Here is a 19129-nt window from a genome sequence, read left to right as displayed (position 1 = left end):
TCACTAGCCGACTTATCTCCGAGGGTCTAACGCTGCCTCCTACCAGATGGATGTACAATTTGGCTGTCAAGTTTCTTGTCTCCGACTCAAAACTCTCAGCTAATTCTCACCGTCAGATCCTGGTATGGACGATGGAACACACAAATAGCGTCGCGATTCAGTACATCGATGTCTAGCGTAACTATCTATAAGGGTCTATTGGTGCCTCGGTCACCGAATGTTCGCTCTTTGTCAGTCTTGTTTTCAATTCCGACGCGAATTTGACAGTTAATTGCGACATTCCCACCATCCTACCGACGTTGCAACACAGAAATTGCGTCGCGATTCAATACATTGGTCACTAGCCGACTTATCTCCGAGGGTCTATCGCTGCCTCATACCAGATGGACGTACTGTTTGGCAGTCAAGTAAGTTTTCTCCCTCTCATAACTCACAGTTAATTCTTACCGTCAGATCCTGGTATTGACGATGGAACACACAAATAGCGTCGCGATTCTATACATCGATGTCCAGCGTAACTATCTAGAGGCGTCTATTTGTGCCTCGGTCACCGGATGGTTGCGTTTCGTCAGTCTAGTTTACAAATCCGACGCAAAACTGGCAGTTAATTTTATTCCTCCCATACTCTCAATTACGATGGAACACATATTCTGCGATGGTTTTCAGAACATCGTCTTCCATCAGATTTATCTCCAAGTATCTATTACTGCCTGGGTCACCACATGAACGTTCCCCTGCGAGTAAAGTTTCGGGAATCCGACGCAAATTTGACAGTTAATTGAGACATTCCCACCATCCTAATGACGATGCAAAACAGAAATTGCGTCGCGATTCAATACATTGGTCACTAGCCGACTTATCTCCGAGGGTCGAACGCTGCCTCCTACCAGATCGATGTACAATTTGGCAGTCAAGTTTGTTTTCTCCCTCTCATAACTCACAGTTAATTCTTACGGTCAGATCCTGGTATTGACGATGGAACACACAAATAGCGTCGCGATTCAATAGATCGATGTCCAGCGTAACCATCTACAAGGGTCTATTGGTGCCTCGGTCACCGGATGGTCGCGTTTTGTCATCTAGTTTACAAATCCGACGCAAAACTGACAGTTAATTTATGTTCTCTCATCCTCTCAATGACGATGGAACACACATACTGCGATGGTTTTCAAAACATCGTCTTCCAGCAGATTTATCTGCAAGCATCTATTACTGCCTGGGTCACCACATGATCGTTGTCCTACGAGTAAAGTTTCGGGAATCCGACGCAAATTTTACAGTTAATTGCGACATTACCACCATCCTAATGCCGATGCAACACAGAAATAGCTTCGCGATTTAATACATTGGTCAAAAGCCGACTTATCTCCGAGGGTCTACGCTGCCTCATACCAGATGGATGTACAATTTGGCTGTCAAGTTTCTTGTCTCCGACTCAAAACTCACAGCTAATTCTAACCGTCAGATCCTGGTATCGACCATTGAACACACAAATAGCGTCGCGATTCAGTACATCGATGTCTAGCGTAACTATCTACAAGGGTCTATTGGTGCCTCGGTCACCGGATCTTCGCTCTTTGTCAGTCTAGTTTTCAAATCCGACGCTAATTTGACAGTTAATTGCGTCATTCCCACCATCCTAACGACGTTGCAACACAGAAATTGCGTCGCGATTCAATACATTGGTCACTAGCCGACTTATCTCCAAGGGTCTATCGCTGCCTCATACCAGATGGAAGTACTGTTTGGCAGTCAAGTTTGTTTTCTCCCTCTCATAACTCACAGTTAATTCTTACGGTCAGATCCTGGTATTGACGATGGAACACACAAATAGCGTCGCGATTCAATAGATCGATGTCCAGCGTAACTATCTACAAGGGTCTATTGGTGCCTCGGTCACCGGATGGTCGCGTTTTGTCAGTCTAGTTTTCAAATCTGACGCTAAACTGACAGTTAATTTCATTCCTCCCATACTCTCAATTACGATGGAACACACATTCTGCGATGGTTTTCAGTACATCGGCTACTAGCAGATTTATCTCCAAGCATCTATTACTGCCTGGGTCACCACATGATCGTTGTCTACGAGTAAAGTTTCGGGAATCCGACCCAAATTTGACAGTTAATTGCGACATTCCCACCATCCTAATGATGATGCAACACAGAAATTGCGTCGCGATTCAATACATTGGTCACTAGCCGACTTATCTCCGATGGTCTAACGCTGCTTCATACCAGATGGATGTACAATTTGGCTGTCAAGTTTCTTGTCTCCGACTCAAGACTCACAGCTAATTCTTACCGTCAGATCCTGGTATTGACGATGGAACACACAAATAGCGTCGCGATTCTATACATCGATGTCCAGCGTAACAATCTAGAAGGGTCTATTTGTGCCTCGGTCACCGGATGGTAGCGCTTTGTCAGTCTAGTTTTCAAATCTGACGCTAAACTGACAGTTAATTTTATTCCTCCCATACTCTCAATTACGATGGAACACACATTCTGCGATGGTTTTCAGAACATCGTCTTCCATCAGATTTATCTCCAAGTATCTAATACTGCCTGGGTCACCACATGAACGTTCCACTGCGAGTAAAGTTTCGGGAATCCGACGCAAATTTGACAGTTAATTGAGACATTCCCACCATCCCAATGACGATGCAACACAGAAATTGCGTCCCGATTCAATACATTGGTCACTAGCAGACTTATCTCCGAGGGTCTAACGCTGCCTCCTACCAGATGGATGTACAATTTGGCTGTCAAGTTTCTTGTCTCCGACTCAAAACTCTCAGCTAATTCTCACCGTCAGATCCTGGTATGGACGATGGAACACACAAATAGCGTCGCGATTCAGTACATCGATGTCTAGCGTAACTATCTCTAAGGGTCTATTGGTGCCTCGGTCACCGAATGTTCGCTCTTTGTCAGTCTTGTTTTCAATTCCGACGCGAATTTGACAGTTAATTGCGACATTCCCACCATCCTAACGACGTTGCAACACAGAAATTGCGTCGCGATTCAATACATTGGTCACTAGCCGACTTATCTCCGAGGGTCTATCGCTGCCTCATACCAGATGGACGTACTCTGTGGCAGTCAAGTATGTTTTCTCCCTCTCATAACTCACAGTTCATTCTTACCGTCAGATCCTGGTATTGACGATGGAACACACAAATAGCGTCGCGATTCGATAGATCGATGTCCAGCGTAACTATCTACAAGGGTCTATTGGTGCCTCGGTCACCGGATGGTCGCGTTTTGTCATCTAGTTTACAAATCCGACGCTAAACTGACAGTTAATTTATGTTCTCTCATCCTCTCAATGACGATGGAACACACATACTGCGATGGTTTTCAAAGCATCGTCTTCCAGCAGATTTATCTCCAAGCATCTATTACTTCCTGGGTCACCACATGATCGTTGTCCTACGAGTAAAGTTTCGGGAATCCGACGCAAATTTTACAGTTAATTGCGACATTAGCACCATCCTAATGCCGATGCAACACAGAAATAGCTTCGCGATTTAATACATTGGTCAAAAGCCGACTTATCTCCGAGGGTCTACGCTGCCTCATACCAGATGGATGTACAATTTGGCTGTCAAGTTTCTTGTCTCCGACTCAAAACTCTCAGCTAATTCTCACGGTCAGATCCTGGTATGGACGATGGAACACACAAATAGCGTCGCGATTCAGTACATCGATGTCTTGCGTAACTATCTATAAGGGTCTATTGGTGCCTCGGTCACCGGATGTTCGCTCTTTGTCAGTCTTGTTTTCAAATCCGATGCGAATTTGACAGTTAATTGCGACATTCCCACCATCCTAACGACGTTGCAACACAGAAATTGCGTCGCGATTTAATACATTGGTCACTAGCCGACTTATCTCCGAGGGTCTATCGCTGCCTCATACCAGATGGACGTACTGTTTGGCAGTCATGTTTGTTTTCTCCCTCTCATAACTCACAGTTAATTCTTACCGTCAGATCCTGGTATTGACGATGGAACACACAAATAGCGTCGCGATTCTATACATCGATGTCCAGCGTAACTATCTAGAGGGGTCTATTCGTGCCTCGGTCACCGGATGGTCGCGTTTTGTCAGTCTAGTTTTCAAATCTGACGCTAAACTGACAGTTAATTTCATTCCTCCCATACTCTCAATTACGATGGAACACACATACTGCTATGGTTTTTCAGAACATCGTCTTCCAGCAGATTTATCTCCAAGCATGCCTGGGTCACCACTTGATCGTTCTCCTGCGAGTAAAGTTACGGGAATCCGACGCAAATTTGACAGTTAATTGCGACATTCCCACCATCCTAATGCCGATGCAACAGAGAAATCGCGTCGCGATTTAATACATTGGGCACTAGCTGACTTATCTCCGAGGGTCTAACGCTGCCTCATACCAGATGGATGTACAATTTGGCTGTCAAGTTTCTTGTCTCCGACACAAAACTCACAGCTAATTCTTACCGTCAGATCCTGGTATCGACGATGCAACACACAAATAGCTTCGCGATTCAATAGATCGATGTCCAGGGTAACTATCTACAAGGGTGCCTCGGTCACCGAATGGTCGCGTTTAGTCATCTAGTTTTCAAATCCGACGCAAATTGACAGTTAATTGCGACATTCCCACCATCCTAATGCCGATGCAACACAGATATCGCGTCGTGATTAAATACAGTGGTCGCTAGCCGACTTATCTATGAGGGTCTATCGCTGACTCATACCAGATGGACGTACTGTTTGGCAGTCAAGTTTGTTTTCTCCCTCTCATAACTCACAGTTAATTCTTACCGTGAGATTCTGGTATTGACGATGGAACACACAAATAGCGTCGCGATTCAATAGATCGATGTCCAGCGTAACTATCTACAAGGGTCTATTGGTTCCTCGGTCACCGGATGGTCGCGTTTTGTCATCTAGTTTTCAAATCCGACGCAATACTGACAGTTAATTTTATTTTCTCTCATCCTCTCAATGACGATAGAACACACATACTGCGATGGTTTTCAGAACATTGTCTTCCAGAAGATTTATCTCCAAGCATGCCTGGGTCACCACTTGATCGTTCTCCTGCGAGTAAAGTTACGGGAATCCGACGCAAATTTGACAGTTAATCGCGACATTCCCACCATCCTAATGACGTTGCAACACACAAATTGCGTCGCGATTCAATACATTGGTCACTAGCCGACTTATCTCCGAGGGTCTATCGCTGCCTCATACCAGATGGACGTACTCTTTAGCAGTCAAGTATGTTTTCTCCCTCTCATAACTCACAGTTCATTCTTACCGTCAGATCCTGGTATTGACGATGGAATACACAAATAGCGTCGCGATTCAATAGATTGATGTCCAGCGTAACTATCTACAAGGGTCTATTGGTGCCTCGGTCACCGGATGGTCGCGTTTTGTCATCTAGTTTACAAATCCGACGCAAAACTGACAGTTAATTTATGTTCTCTCATCCTCTCAATGACGATGGAACACACATACTGCGATGGTTTTCAAAACATCGTCTTCCAGCAGTTTTATCTCCAAGCATCTATTACTGCCTGGGTCACCACATGATTGTTGTCCTACGAGTAAAGTTTAGGGAATCCGACGCAAATTTGACAGTTAATTGCGACATTCCCACCATCCTAATGCCGATGCAACAGAGAAATCGCGTCGCGATTTAATACATTGGGCACTAGCTGACTTATCTCCGAGGGTCTAACGCTGCCTCATACCAGATGGATGTACAATTTGGCTGTCAAGTTTCTTGTCTCCGACACAAAACTCACAGCTAATTCTTACCGTCAGATCCTGGTATCGACGATGCAACACACAAATAGCTTCGCGATTCAATAGATCGATGTCCAGGGTAACTATCTACAAGGGTGCCTCGGTCACCGGATGGTCGCGTTTAGTCATCTAGTTTTCAAATCCGACGCAAATTGACAGTTAATTGCGACATTCCCACCATCCTAATGCCGATGCAACACAGATATCGCGTCGTGATTAAATACAGTGGTCGCTAGCCGACTTATCTATGAGGGTCTATCGCTGACTCATACCAGATGGACGTACTGTTTGGCAGTCAAGTTTGTTTTCTCCCTCTCATAACTCACAGTTAATTCTTACCGTGAGATTCTGGTATTGACGATGGAACACACAAATAGCGTCGCGATTCAATAGATCGATGTCCAGCGTAACTATCTACAAGGGTCTATTGGTTCCTCGGTCACCGGATGGTCGCGTTTTGTCATCTAGTTTTCAAATCCGACGCAATACTGACAGTTAATTTTATTTTCTCTCATCCTCTCAATGACGATAGAACACACATACTGCGATGGTTTTCAGAACATTGTCTTCCAGAAGATTTATCTCCAAGCATGCCTGGGTCACCACATGATCGTTCTCCTGCGAGTAAAGTTTCGGGAATCCGACGCAAATTTGACAGTTAATTGCGACATTCCCACCATCCTAATGACGATGCAAGACAGAAATTGCTTCGCGATACAATACATTGGTCACTAGCCGACTTATCTCCGAGGGTCTAACGCTGCCTCATACCAGATGGATGTACAATTTGGCTGTCAAGTTTCTTGTCTCCGACTCAAAACTCACAGCTAATTCTTACCGTCAGATCCAGGTATCGACGATGGAACACACAAATAGCGTCGCGATTCAATACATCGATGTCTAGCGTAACTATCTACAAGGGTCTATTGGTGCCTCGGCCACCGGATGTTCGCTCTTTGTCAGTCTAGTTTTCAAATCCGACGCAAATTTGACAGTTAATTGCGACATTTACACCATCCTAACGACGTTGCAACACAGAAATTGCGTCGCGATCAATACATTGGTCACTAGCCGACTTATCTCCGATGGTCTATCGCTGCCTCTTACCAGATGGACGTACTCTTTGGTAGTCAAGTTTGTTTTCTCCCTCTCATAACTCACAGTTAAATCTTACCGTGAAATTCTGGTATTGACGATGGAACACACAAATAGCGTCACGATTCAATAGATCGATGTCCAGCGTAACTATCTACAAGGGTCTATTGGTTCCTCGGTCACCGGATGGTCGCGTTTTGTCATCTAGTTTTCAAACCCGACGCAATACTGACAGTTAATTTTATTTTCTCTCATCCTCTCAATGACGATAGAACACACATACTGCGATGGTTTTCAGAACACCGTCTACCAGCAGATTTATCTCCAAGCATCTGTTACTTCCTGGGTCACCACATGATCGTTGTCCTACGAGTAAAGTTTCGGGAATCCGACGCAAATTTTACAGTTAATTGCGACATTAGCACCATCCTAATGCCGATGCAACACAGAAATAGCTTCGCGATTTAATACATTGGTCAAAAGCCGACTTATCTCCGAGGGTCTACGCTGCCTCATACCAGATGGATGTACAATTTGGCTGTCAAGTTTCTTGTCTCCGACTCAAAACTCACAGCTAATTCTAACCGTCAGATCCTGGTATCGACCACTGAACACACAAATAGCGTCGCGATTCAGTACATCGATGTCTAGCGTAACTATCTACAAGGGTCTATTGGTGCCTCGGTCACCGGATGTTCGCTCTTTGTCAGTCTAGTTTTCAAATCCGACACTAATTTGACAGTTAATTGCGTCATTCCCACCATCCTAACGACGTTGCAACACAGAAATTGCGTCGCGATTCAATACATTGGTCACTAGCCGACTTATCTCCGAGGGTCTATCGCTGCCTCATACCAGATGGACGTACTGTTTGGCAGTCAAGTTTGTTTTGTCCCTCTCATAACTCACAGTTAATTCTTACGGTCAGATCCTGGTATTGACGATGGAACACACAAATAGCGTCGCGATTCAATAGATCGATGTCCAGCGTAACTATCTACAAGGGTCTATTGGTGCCTCGGTCACCGGATGGTCGCGTTTTGTCAGTCTAGTTTTCAAATCTGACGCTAAACTGACAGTTAATTTCATTCCTCCCATACTCTCAATTACGATGGAACACACATTCTGCGATGGTTTTCAGTACATCGGCTACTAGCAGATTTATCTCCAAGCATCTATTACTGCCTGGGTCACCACATGATCGTTGTCTACGAGTAAAGTTTCGGGAATCCGACCCAAATTTGACAGTTAACTGCGACATTCCCACCATCCTAATGACGATGCAACACAGAAATTGCGTCGCGATTCAATTCATTGGTCACTAGCCGACTTATCTCCGAGGGTCTAACGCTGCTTCATACCAGATGGATGTACAATTTGGCTGTCAAGTTTCTTGTCTCCGACTCAAAACTCTCAGCTAATTCTCACCGTCAGATCCTGGTATGGACGATGGAACACACAAATAGTGTCGCGATTCAGTACATCGATGTCTTGCGTAACTATCTATAAGAGTCTATTGGTGCCTCGGTCACCGGATGTTCGCTCTTTGTCAGTCTTGTTTTCAAATCCGATGCGAATTTGACAGTTAATTGCGACATTCCCACCATCCTAACGACGTTGCAACACAGAAATTGCGTCGCGATTTAATACATTGGTCACTAGCCGACTTATCTCCGAGGGTCTATCGCTGCCTCATACCAGATGGACGTACTGTTTGGCAGTCATGTTTGTTTTCTCCCTCTCATAACTCACAGTTAATTCTTACCGTCAGATCCTGGTATTGACGATGGAACACACAAATAGCGTCGCGATTCTATACATCGATGTCCAGCGTAACTATCTAGAGGGGTCTATTGGTGCCTCGGTCACCGGATGGTCGCGTTTTGTCAGTCTAGTTTTCAAATCTGACGCTAAACTGACAGTTAATTTCATTCCTCCCATACTCTCAATTACGATGGAACACACATACTGCTATGGTTTTTCAGAACATCGTCTTCCAGCAGATTTATCTCCAAGCATGCCTGGGTCACCACTTGATCGTTCTCCTGCGAGTAAAGTTACGGGAATCCGACGCAAATTTGACAGTTAATCGCGACATTCCCACCATCCTAATGACGTTGCAACACACAAATTGCGTCGCGATTTAATACATTGGTCACTAGCCGACTTATCTCGGAGGGTCTATCGCTGCCTCATACCAGATGGACGTACTCTTTAGCAGTCAAGTATGTTTTCTCCCTCTCATAACTCACAGTTCATTCTTACCGTCAGATCCTGGTATTGACGATGGAATACACAAATAGCGTCGCGATTCAATAGATTGATGTCCAGCGTAACTATCTACAAGGGTCTATTGGTGCCTCGGTCACCGGATGGTCGCGTTTTGTCATCTAGTTTACAAATCCGACGCAAAACTGACAGTTAATTTATGTTCTCTCATCCTCTCAATGACGATGGAACACACATACTGCGATGGTTTTCAAAACATCGTCTTCCAGCAGTTTTATCTCCAAGCATCTATTACTGCCTGGGTCACCACATGATTGTTGTCCTACGAGTAAAGTTTAGGGAATCCGACGCAAATTTGACAGTTAATTGCGACATTCCCACCATCCTAATGCCGATGCAACAGAGAAATCGCGTCGCGATTTAATACATTATGCACTAGCTGACTTATCTCCGAGGGTCTAACGCTGCCTCATACCAGATGGATGTACAATTTGGCTGTCAAGTTTCTTGTCTCCGACACAAAACTCACAGCTAATTCTTACCGTCAGATCCTGGTATCGACGATGCAACACACAAATAGCTTCGCGATTCAATAGATCGATGTCCAGGGTAACTATCTACAAGGGTGCCTCGGTCACCGGATGGTCGCGTTTAGTCATTTAGTTTTCAAATCCGACGCAAATTGACAGTTAATTGCGACATTCCCACCATCCTAATGCCGATGCAACACAGATATCGCGTCGTGATTAAATACAGTGGTCGCTAGCCGACTTATCTATGAGGGTCTATCGCTGACTCATACCAGATGGACGTACTGTTTGGCAGTCAAGTTAGTTTTCTCCCTCTCATAACTCACAGTTAATTCTTACCGTGAGATTCTGGTATTGACGATGGAACACACAAATAGCGTCGCGATTCAATAGATCGATGTCCAGCGTAACTATCTACAAGGGTCTATTGGTTCCTCGGTCACCGGATGGTCGCGTTTTGTCAGCTAGTTTTCAAATCCGACGCAATACTGACAGTTAATTTTATTTTCTCTCATCCTCTCAATGACGATAGAACACACATACTGCGATGGTTTTCAGAACATTGTCTTCCAGAAGATTTATCTCCAAGCATGCCTGGGTCACCACATGATCGTTCTCCTGCGAGTAAAGTTTCGGGAATCCGACGCAAATTTGACAGTTAATTGCGACATTCCCACCATCCTAATGACGATGCAAGACAGAAATTGCTTCGCGATACAATACATTGGTCACTAGCCGACTTATCTCCGAGGGTCTAACGCTGCCTCATACCAGATGGATGTACAATTTGGCTGTCAAGTTTCTTGTCTCCGACTCAAAACTCACAGCTAATTCTTACCGTCAGATCCAGGTATCGACGATGGAACACACAAATAGCGTCGCGATTCAATACATCGATGTCTAGCGTAACTATCTACAAGGGTCTATTGGTGCCTCGGCCACCGGATGTTCGCTCTTTGTCAGTCTAGTTTTCAAATCCGACGCAAATTTGACAGTTAATTGCGACATTCACACCATCCTAACGACGTTGCAACACAGAAATTGCGTCGCGATCAATACATTGGTCACTAGCCGACTTATCTCCGATGGTCCATCGCTGCCTCTTACCAGATGGACGTACTCTTTGGTAGTCAAGTTTGTTTTCTCCCTCTCATAACTCACAGTTCATTCTTACCGTCAGATCCTGGTATTGACGATGGAACACACAAATAGCGTCGCGATTCTATACATCGATGTCCAGCTTAACTATCTAGAAGGGTCCATTTGTGCCTCGGTCACCGGATGGTCGCGCTTTGTCAGTCTAGTTTTCAAATCTGACGCAAAACTGACAGTTAATTTTATTCCTCCCATACTCTCAATTACGATGGAACACACATTCTGCGATGGTTTTCAGAACATCGTCTTCCATCAGATTTATCTCCAAGCATCTATTACTGCCTGGGTCACCACATGATCGTTGTCTACGAGTAATGTTTCCGGAATCCGCCGCAAATTTGACAGTTAATTGCGACATTCCCACCATCCTAATGACGATGCAACACAGAAATTGCGTCGCGATTCAATACATTGGTCACTAGCCGACTTATCTCCGAGGGTCTAACGCTGCTTCATACCAGATGGATGTACAATTTGGCTGTAAAGTTTCTTCTCTCCGACTCAAGACTCACAGCTAATTCTTACCGTCAGATCCTGGTATTGACGATGGAACACACAAATAGCGTCGCGATTCTATACATCGATGTCCAGCGTAACTATCTAGAAGGGTCTATTTGTGCCTCGGACACCGGATGGTCGCGCTTTGTCAGTCTAGTTTTCAAATCTGACGCAAAACTGACATTTAATTTTATTCCTCCCATACTCTCAATTACGATGGAACACACATTCTGCGATGGTTTTCAGAACATCGTCTTCCATCAGATTTATCTCCAAGTATCTATTACTGCATGGGTCACCACATGAACGTTCCCCTGCGAGTAAAGTTTCGGGAATCCGACGCAAATTTGACAGTTAATTGAGACATTCCCACCATCCTAATGACGATGCTAGACAGAAATTGCTTCGCGATACAATACATTGGTCACTAGCCGACTTATCTCCGAGGGTCTAACGCTGCCTCATACCAGATGGATGTACAATTTGGCTGTCAAGTTTCTTGTCTCCGACTCAAAACTCACAGCTAATTCTTACCGTCAGATCCTGGTATCGACGATGGAACACACAAATAGCGTCGCGATTCAATACATCGATGTCTAGCGTAACTATCTACAAGGGTCTATTGGTGCCTCGGCCACCGGATGTTCGCTCTTTGTCAGTCTAGTTTTCAAATCCGACGCAAATTTGACAGTTAATTGCAACATTCACACCATCCTAACGACGTTGCAACACAGAAATTGCGTCGCGATCAATACATTGGTCACTAGCCGACTTATCTCCGAGGGTCTAACGCTGCCTCATACCAGATGGATGTACAATTTGGCTGTCAAGTTTCTTGTCTCCGGTTCAAAACTCACAGCTAATTCTTACCGTCAGATTCTGGTATCGACCATTGAACACACAAATAGCGTCGCGATTCAGTACATCGATGTCTAGCGTAACTATCTACAAGGGTCTATTGGTGCCTCGGCCACCGGATGTTCGCTCTTTGTCAGTCTAGTTTTAAAATCCGACGCAAATTTGACAGTTAATTGCGACATTCACACCATCCTAACGACTTTGCAACACAGAAATTGCGTCGCGATCAATACATTGGTCACTAGCCGACTTATCTCCGATGGTCTATCGCTGCCTCTTACCAGATGGACGTACTCTTTGGCAGTCAAGTTTGTTTTCTCCCTCTCATAACTCACAGTTAAATCTTACCGTGAAATTCTGGTATTGACGATGGAACACACAAATAGCGTCACGATTCAATAGATCGATGTCCAGCGTAACTATCTACAAGGGTCTATTGGTGCCTCGGTCACCGGATGGTCGCGTTTTGTCATCTAGTTTTCAAATCCGACGCAAAACTGACAGTTAATTTTATTTTCTCTCATCCTCTCAATGACGATAGAACACACATACTGCAATGGTTTTCAGTACATCGTCTACTAGCAGATTTATCTCCAAGCATCTATTACTGCCTGGGTCACCACATGATCGTTGTCTACGAGTAATGTTTCCGGAATCCGCCGCAAATTTGACAGTTAATTGCGACATTCCCACCATCCTAATGACGATGCAACACAGAAATTGCGTCGCGATTCAATACATTGGTCACTAGCCGACTTATCTCCGAGGGTCTAACGCTGCTTCATACCAGATGGATGTACAATTTGGCTGTAAAGTTTCTTCTCTCCGACTCAAGACTCACAGCTAATTCTTACCGTCAGATCCTGGTATTGACGATGGAACACACAAATAGCGTCGCGATTCTATACATCGATGTCCAGCGTAACTATCTAGAAGGGTCTATTTGTGCCTCGGTCACCGGATGGTCGCGCTTTGTCAGTCTAGTTTTCAAATCTGACGCAAAACTGACATTTAATTTTATTCCTCCCATACTCTCAATTACGATGGAACACACATTCTGCGATGGTTTTCAGAACATCGTCTTCCATCAGATTTATCTCCAAGTATCTATTACTGCATGGGTCACCACATGAACGTTCCCCTGCGAGTAAAGTTTCGGGAATCCGACGCAAATTTGACAGTTAATTGAGACATTCCCACCATCCTAATGACGATGCTAGACAGAAATTGCTTCGCGATACAATACATTGGTCACTAGCCGACTTATCTCCGAGGGTCTAACGCTGCCTCATACCAGATGGATGTACAATTTGGCTGTCAAGTTTCTTGTCTCCGGCTCAAAACTCACAGCTAATTCTTACCGTCAGATCCTGGTATCGACGATGGAACACACAAATAGCGTCGCGATTCAATACATCGATGTCTAGCGTAACTATCTACAAGGGTCTATTGGTGCCTCGGCCACCGGATGTTCGCTCTTTGTCAGTCTAGTTTTCAAATCCGACGCAAATTTGACAGTTAATTGCAACATTCACACCATCCTAACGACGTTGCAACACAGAATTTGCGTCGCGATCAATACATTGGTCACTAGCCGACTTATCTCCGAGGGTCTAACGCTGCCTCATACCAGATGGATGTACAATTTGGCTGTCAAGTTTCTTGTCTCCGGTTCAAAACTCACAGCTAATTCTTACCGTCAGATTCTGGTATCGACCATTGAACACACAAATAGCGTCGCGATTCAGTACATCGATGTCTAGCGTAACTATCTACAAGGGTCTATTGGTGCCTCGGCCACCGGATGTTCGCTCTTTGTCAGTCTAGTTTTAAAATCCGACGCAAATTTGACAGTTAATTGCGACATTCACACCTTCCTAACGACTTTGCAACACAGAAATTGCGTCGCGATCAATACATTGGTCACTAGCCGACTTATCTCCGATGGTCTATCGCTGCCTCTTACCAGATGGACGTACTCTTTGGCAGTCAAGTTTGTTTTCTCCCTCTCATAACTCACAGTTAAATCTTACCGTGAAATTCTGGTATTGACGATGGAACACACAAATAGCGTCACGATTCAATAGATCGATGTCCAGCGTAACTATCTACAAGGGTCTATTGGTTCCTCGGTCACCGGATGGTCGCGTTTTGTCAACTAGTTCTCAAACCCGACGCAATACTGACAGTTAATTTTATTTTCTCTCATCCTCTCAATGACGATAGAACACACATACTGCGATGGTTTTCATAACACCGTCTACCAGCAGATTTATCTCCAAGCATGCCTGGGTCACCACATGATCGTTCTCCTGCCAGTAAAGTTTCGGGAATCCGACGCAAATTTGACTGTTAATTGCGACATTCCCACCATCCTAATAACGATGCAACACAGAAATTGCGTCGCGATTCAATACATTGGTCACTAGCCGACTTATCTCCGAGGGTCTAACGCTGCTTCATACCAGATGGATGTACAATTTGGCTGTAAAGTTTCTTGTCTCCGACTCAAGACTCACAGCTAATTCTTACCGTCAGATCCTGCTATTGACGATGGACACACAAATAGCGTCGCGATTCTATACATCGATGTCCAGCGTAACTATCTAGAAGGGTCTATTTGTGCCTCGGTCACCGGATGGTCGCGCTTTGTCAGTCTAGTTTTCAAATCTGACGCAAAACTGACAGTTAATTTTATTCCTCCCATACTCTCAATTACGATGGAACACACATTCTGCGATGGTTTTCAGAACATCGTCTTCCATCAGATTTATCTCCAAGTATCTATTACTGCCTGGGTCACCACATGAACGTTCCCCTGCGAGTAAAGTTTCGGGAATCCGACGCAAATTTGACAGTTAATTGAGACATTCCCACCATCCTAATGACGATGCAACAAAGAAATTGCGTCGCGATTCAATACATTGGTCACTAGCCGACTTATCTCCGAGGGTCTAACGCTGCCTCCTACCAGATGGATGTACAATTTGGCAGTCAAGTTTGTTTTCTCCCTCTCATAACTCACATTTACTTCTTACGGTCAGATCCTGGTATTGACGATGGAACACACAAGTAGCGTCGCGATTCAATAGATCGATGTCCAGCGTAACTTTCTACAAGGGTCTATTGGTGCCTCGGTCACCGGATGGTCGCGTTTTGTCATCTAGTTTTCAAATCCGACGCAAAACTGACAGTTAATTTTATTTTCTCTCATCCTCTCAATGACGATAGAACACACATACTGCAATGGTTTTCAGTACATCGGCTACTAGCAGATTTATCTCCAAGCATCTATTACTGCCTGGGTCACCACATGATCGTTGTCTACGAGTAATGTTTCCGGAATCCGACGCAAATTTGACAGTTAATTGCGACAATCCCACCATCCTAATGACGATGCAACACAGAAATTGCGTCGCGATTCAATACATTGGTCACTAGCCGACTTATCTCCGAGGGTCTAACGCTGCTTCATACCAGATGGATGTACAATTTGGCTGTCAAGTTTCTTGTCTCCGACTCAAGACTCACAGCTAATTCTTAGCGTCAGATCCTTTTATTGACGATGGAACACACAAATAGCGTCGCGATTCTATACATCGATGTCCAGCGTAACTATCTAGAAGGGTCTATTTGTGCCTCGGTCACCGGATGGTCGCGCTTTGTCAGTCTAGTTTTCAAATCTGACGCAAAACTGACATTTAATTTTATTCCTCCCATACTCTCAATTACGATGGAACACACATTCTGCGATGGTTTTCAGAACATCGTCTTCGATCAGATTTATCTCCAAGTATCTATTACTGCATGGGTCACCACAAGAACGTTCCCCTGCGAGTAAAGTTTCGGGAATCCGACGCAAATTTGACAGTTAATAGAGACATTCCCACCATCCTAATGCCGATGCAACACAGAAATAGCTTCGCGATTTAATACATTGGTCAAAAGCCGACTTATCTCCGAGAGTCTACGCTGCCTCATACCAGATGGATGTACAATTTGGCTGTCAAGTTTCTTGTCTCCGACTCAAAACTCACAGCTAATTCTTACCGTCAGATCCTGGTATCGACGATGGAACACACAAATAGCGTCGCGATTCAATACATCGATGTCTAGCGTAACTATCTACAAGGGTCTATTGGTGCCTCGGCCACCGGATGTTCGCTCTTTGTCAGTCTAGTTTTCAAATCCGACGCAAATTTGACAGTTAATTGCAACATTCACACCATCCTAACGACGTTGCAACACAGAAATTGCGTCGCGATCAATACATTGGTCACTAGCCGACTTATCTCCGAGGGTCTAACGCTGCCTCATACCAGATGGATGTACAATTTGGCTGTCAAGTTTCTTGTCTCCGGTTCAAAACTCACAGCTAATTCTTACCGTCAGATTCTGGTATCGACCATTGAACACACAAATAGCGTCGCGATTCAGTACATCGATGTCTAGCGTAACTATCTACAAGGGTCTATTGGTGCCTCGGCCACCGGATGTTCGCTCTTTGTCAGTCTAGTTTTAAAATCCGACGCAAATTTGACAGTTAATTGCGACATTCACACCATCCTAACGACGTTGCAACACAGAAATTGCGTCGCGATCAATACATTGGTCACTAGCCGACTTATCTCCGATGGTCTATCGCTGCCTCTTACCAGATGGACGTACTCTTTGGCAGTCAAGTTTGTTTTCTCCCTCTCATAACTCACAGTTAAATCTTACCGTGAGATTCTGGTATTGACGATGGAACACACAAATAGCGTCACGATTCAATAGATCGATGTCCAGCGTAACTATCTACAAGGGTCTATTGGTTCCTCGGTCACCGGATGGTCGCGTTTTGCCAACTAGTTTTCAAACCCGACGCAATACTGACAGTTAATTTTATTTTCTCTCATCCTCTCAATGCCGATAGAACACACATACTGCGATGGTTTTCAGAACATCGTCTACCAGCAGATTTATCTCCAAGCATGCCTGGGTCACCACATGATCGTTCTCCTGCCAGTAAAGTTTCGGGAATCCGACGCAAATTTGACTGTTAATTGCGACATTCCCACCATCCTAATAACGATGCAACACAGAAATTGCGTCGCGATTCAATACATTGGTCACTAGCCGACTTATCTCCGAGGGTCTAACGCTGCCTCCTACCAGATGGATGTACAATTTGGCAGTCAAGTTTGTTTTCTCCCTCTCATAACTCACATTTACTTCTTACGGTCAGATCCTGGTATTGACGATGGAACACACAAATAGCGTCGCGATTCAATAGATCGATGTCCAGCGTAACTATCTACAAGGGTCTATTGGTGCCTCGGTCACCGGATGGTCGCGTTTTGTCATCTAGTTTTCAAATCCGACGCAAAACTGACTTAATTTTATTTTCTCTCATCCTCTCAATGACGATAGAACACACATACTGCAATGGTTTTCAGTACATCGGCTACTAGCAGATTTATCTCCAAGCATCTATTACTGCCTGGGTCACCACATGATCGTTGTCTACGAGTAATGTTTCCGGAATCCGACGCAAATTTGACAGTTAATTGCGACATTCCCACCATCCTAATGACGATGCAACACAGAAATTGCGTCGCGATTCAATACATTGGTCACTAGCCGACTTATCTCCGAGGGTCTAACGCTGCTTCATACCAGATGGATGTACAATTTGGCTGTCAAGTTTCTTGTCTCCGACTCAAGACTCACAGCTAATTCTTAGCGTCAGATCCTTTTATTGACGATGGAACACACAAATAGCGTCGCGATTCTATACATCGATGTCCAGCGTAACTATCTAGAAGGGTCTATTTGTGCCTCGGTCACCGGATGGTCGCGCTTTGTCAGTCTAGTTTTCAAATCTGACGCAAAACTGACATTTAATTTTATTCCTCCCATACTCTCAATTACGATGGAACACACATTCTGCGATGGTTTTAAGAACATCGTCTTCCATCAGATTTATCTTCAAGTATCTATTACTGCATGGGTCACCACAAGAACGTTCCCCTGCGAGTAAAGTTTCGGGAATCCGACGCAAATTTGACAGTTAATTGAGACATTCCCACCATCCTAATGCCGATGCAACACAGAAATAGCTTCGCGATTTAATACATTGGTCAAAAGCCGACTTATCTCCGAGAGTCTACGCTGCCTCATACCAGATGGATGTACAATTTGGCTGTCAAGTTTCTTGTCTCCGACTCAAAACTCACAGCTAATTCTAACCGTCAGATCCTGGTATCGACCATTGAACACACAAATAGCGTCGCGATTCAGTACAACGATGTGTAGCGTAACTATCTACAAGGGTCTATTGGTGCCTCGGTCACCGGATGTTCGCTCTTTGTCAGTCTAGTTTTCAAATCCGACGCTAATTTGACAGTTAATTGCGTCATTCCCACCATCCTAACGACGTTGCAACACAGAAATTGCGTCGCGATTCAATACATTGGTCACTAGCCGACTTATCTCCGAGGGTCTATCGCTGCCTCATACCAGATGGACGTACTGTTTGGCAGTCAAGTTTGTTTTTTCCCTCTCATAACTCACAGTTAATTCTTACGGTCAGATCCTGGTATTGACGATGGAACACACAAATAGCGTCGCGATTCAATAGATCGATGTCCAGCGTAACTATCTACAAGGGTCTATTGGTGCATCGGTCACCGGATGGTCGCGTTTTGTCATCTAGTTTTCAAATCCGACGCAAAACTGACAGTTAATTTTTTTTCTCTCATCCTCTCAATGACGATAGAACACACATACTGCGATGGTTTTCAGTATATCGGCTACTAGCAGATTTATCTCCAAGCATCTATTACTGCCTGGGTCACCACATGATCGTTGTCTACGAGTAAAGTTTCGGGAATCCGACGCAAATTTGACAGTTAATTGCGACATTCCCACCATCCTAATGACGATGCAACACAGAAACTGCGTCGCGATTCAAT

This window comes from Schistocerca gregaria, unplaced genomic scaffold (assembly GCF_023897955.1).
Source record: "Schistocerca gregaria isolate iqSchGreg1 unplaced genomic scaffold, iqSchGreg1.2 ptg000391l, whole genome shotgun sequence".
In the NCBI taxonomy this organism is placed as follows: Eukaryota; Metazoa; Arthropoda; class Insecta; order Orthoptera; family Acrididae; genus Schistocerca; species Schistocerca gregaria.
The sequence above is the reverse complement of the archived record's forward strand: the minus strand, read 5'-3'. Positions refer to the sequence as shown.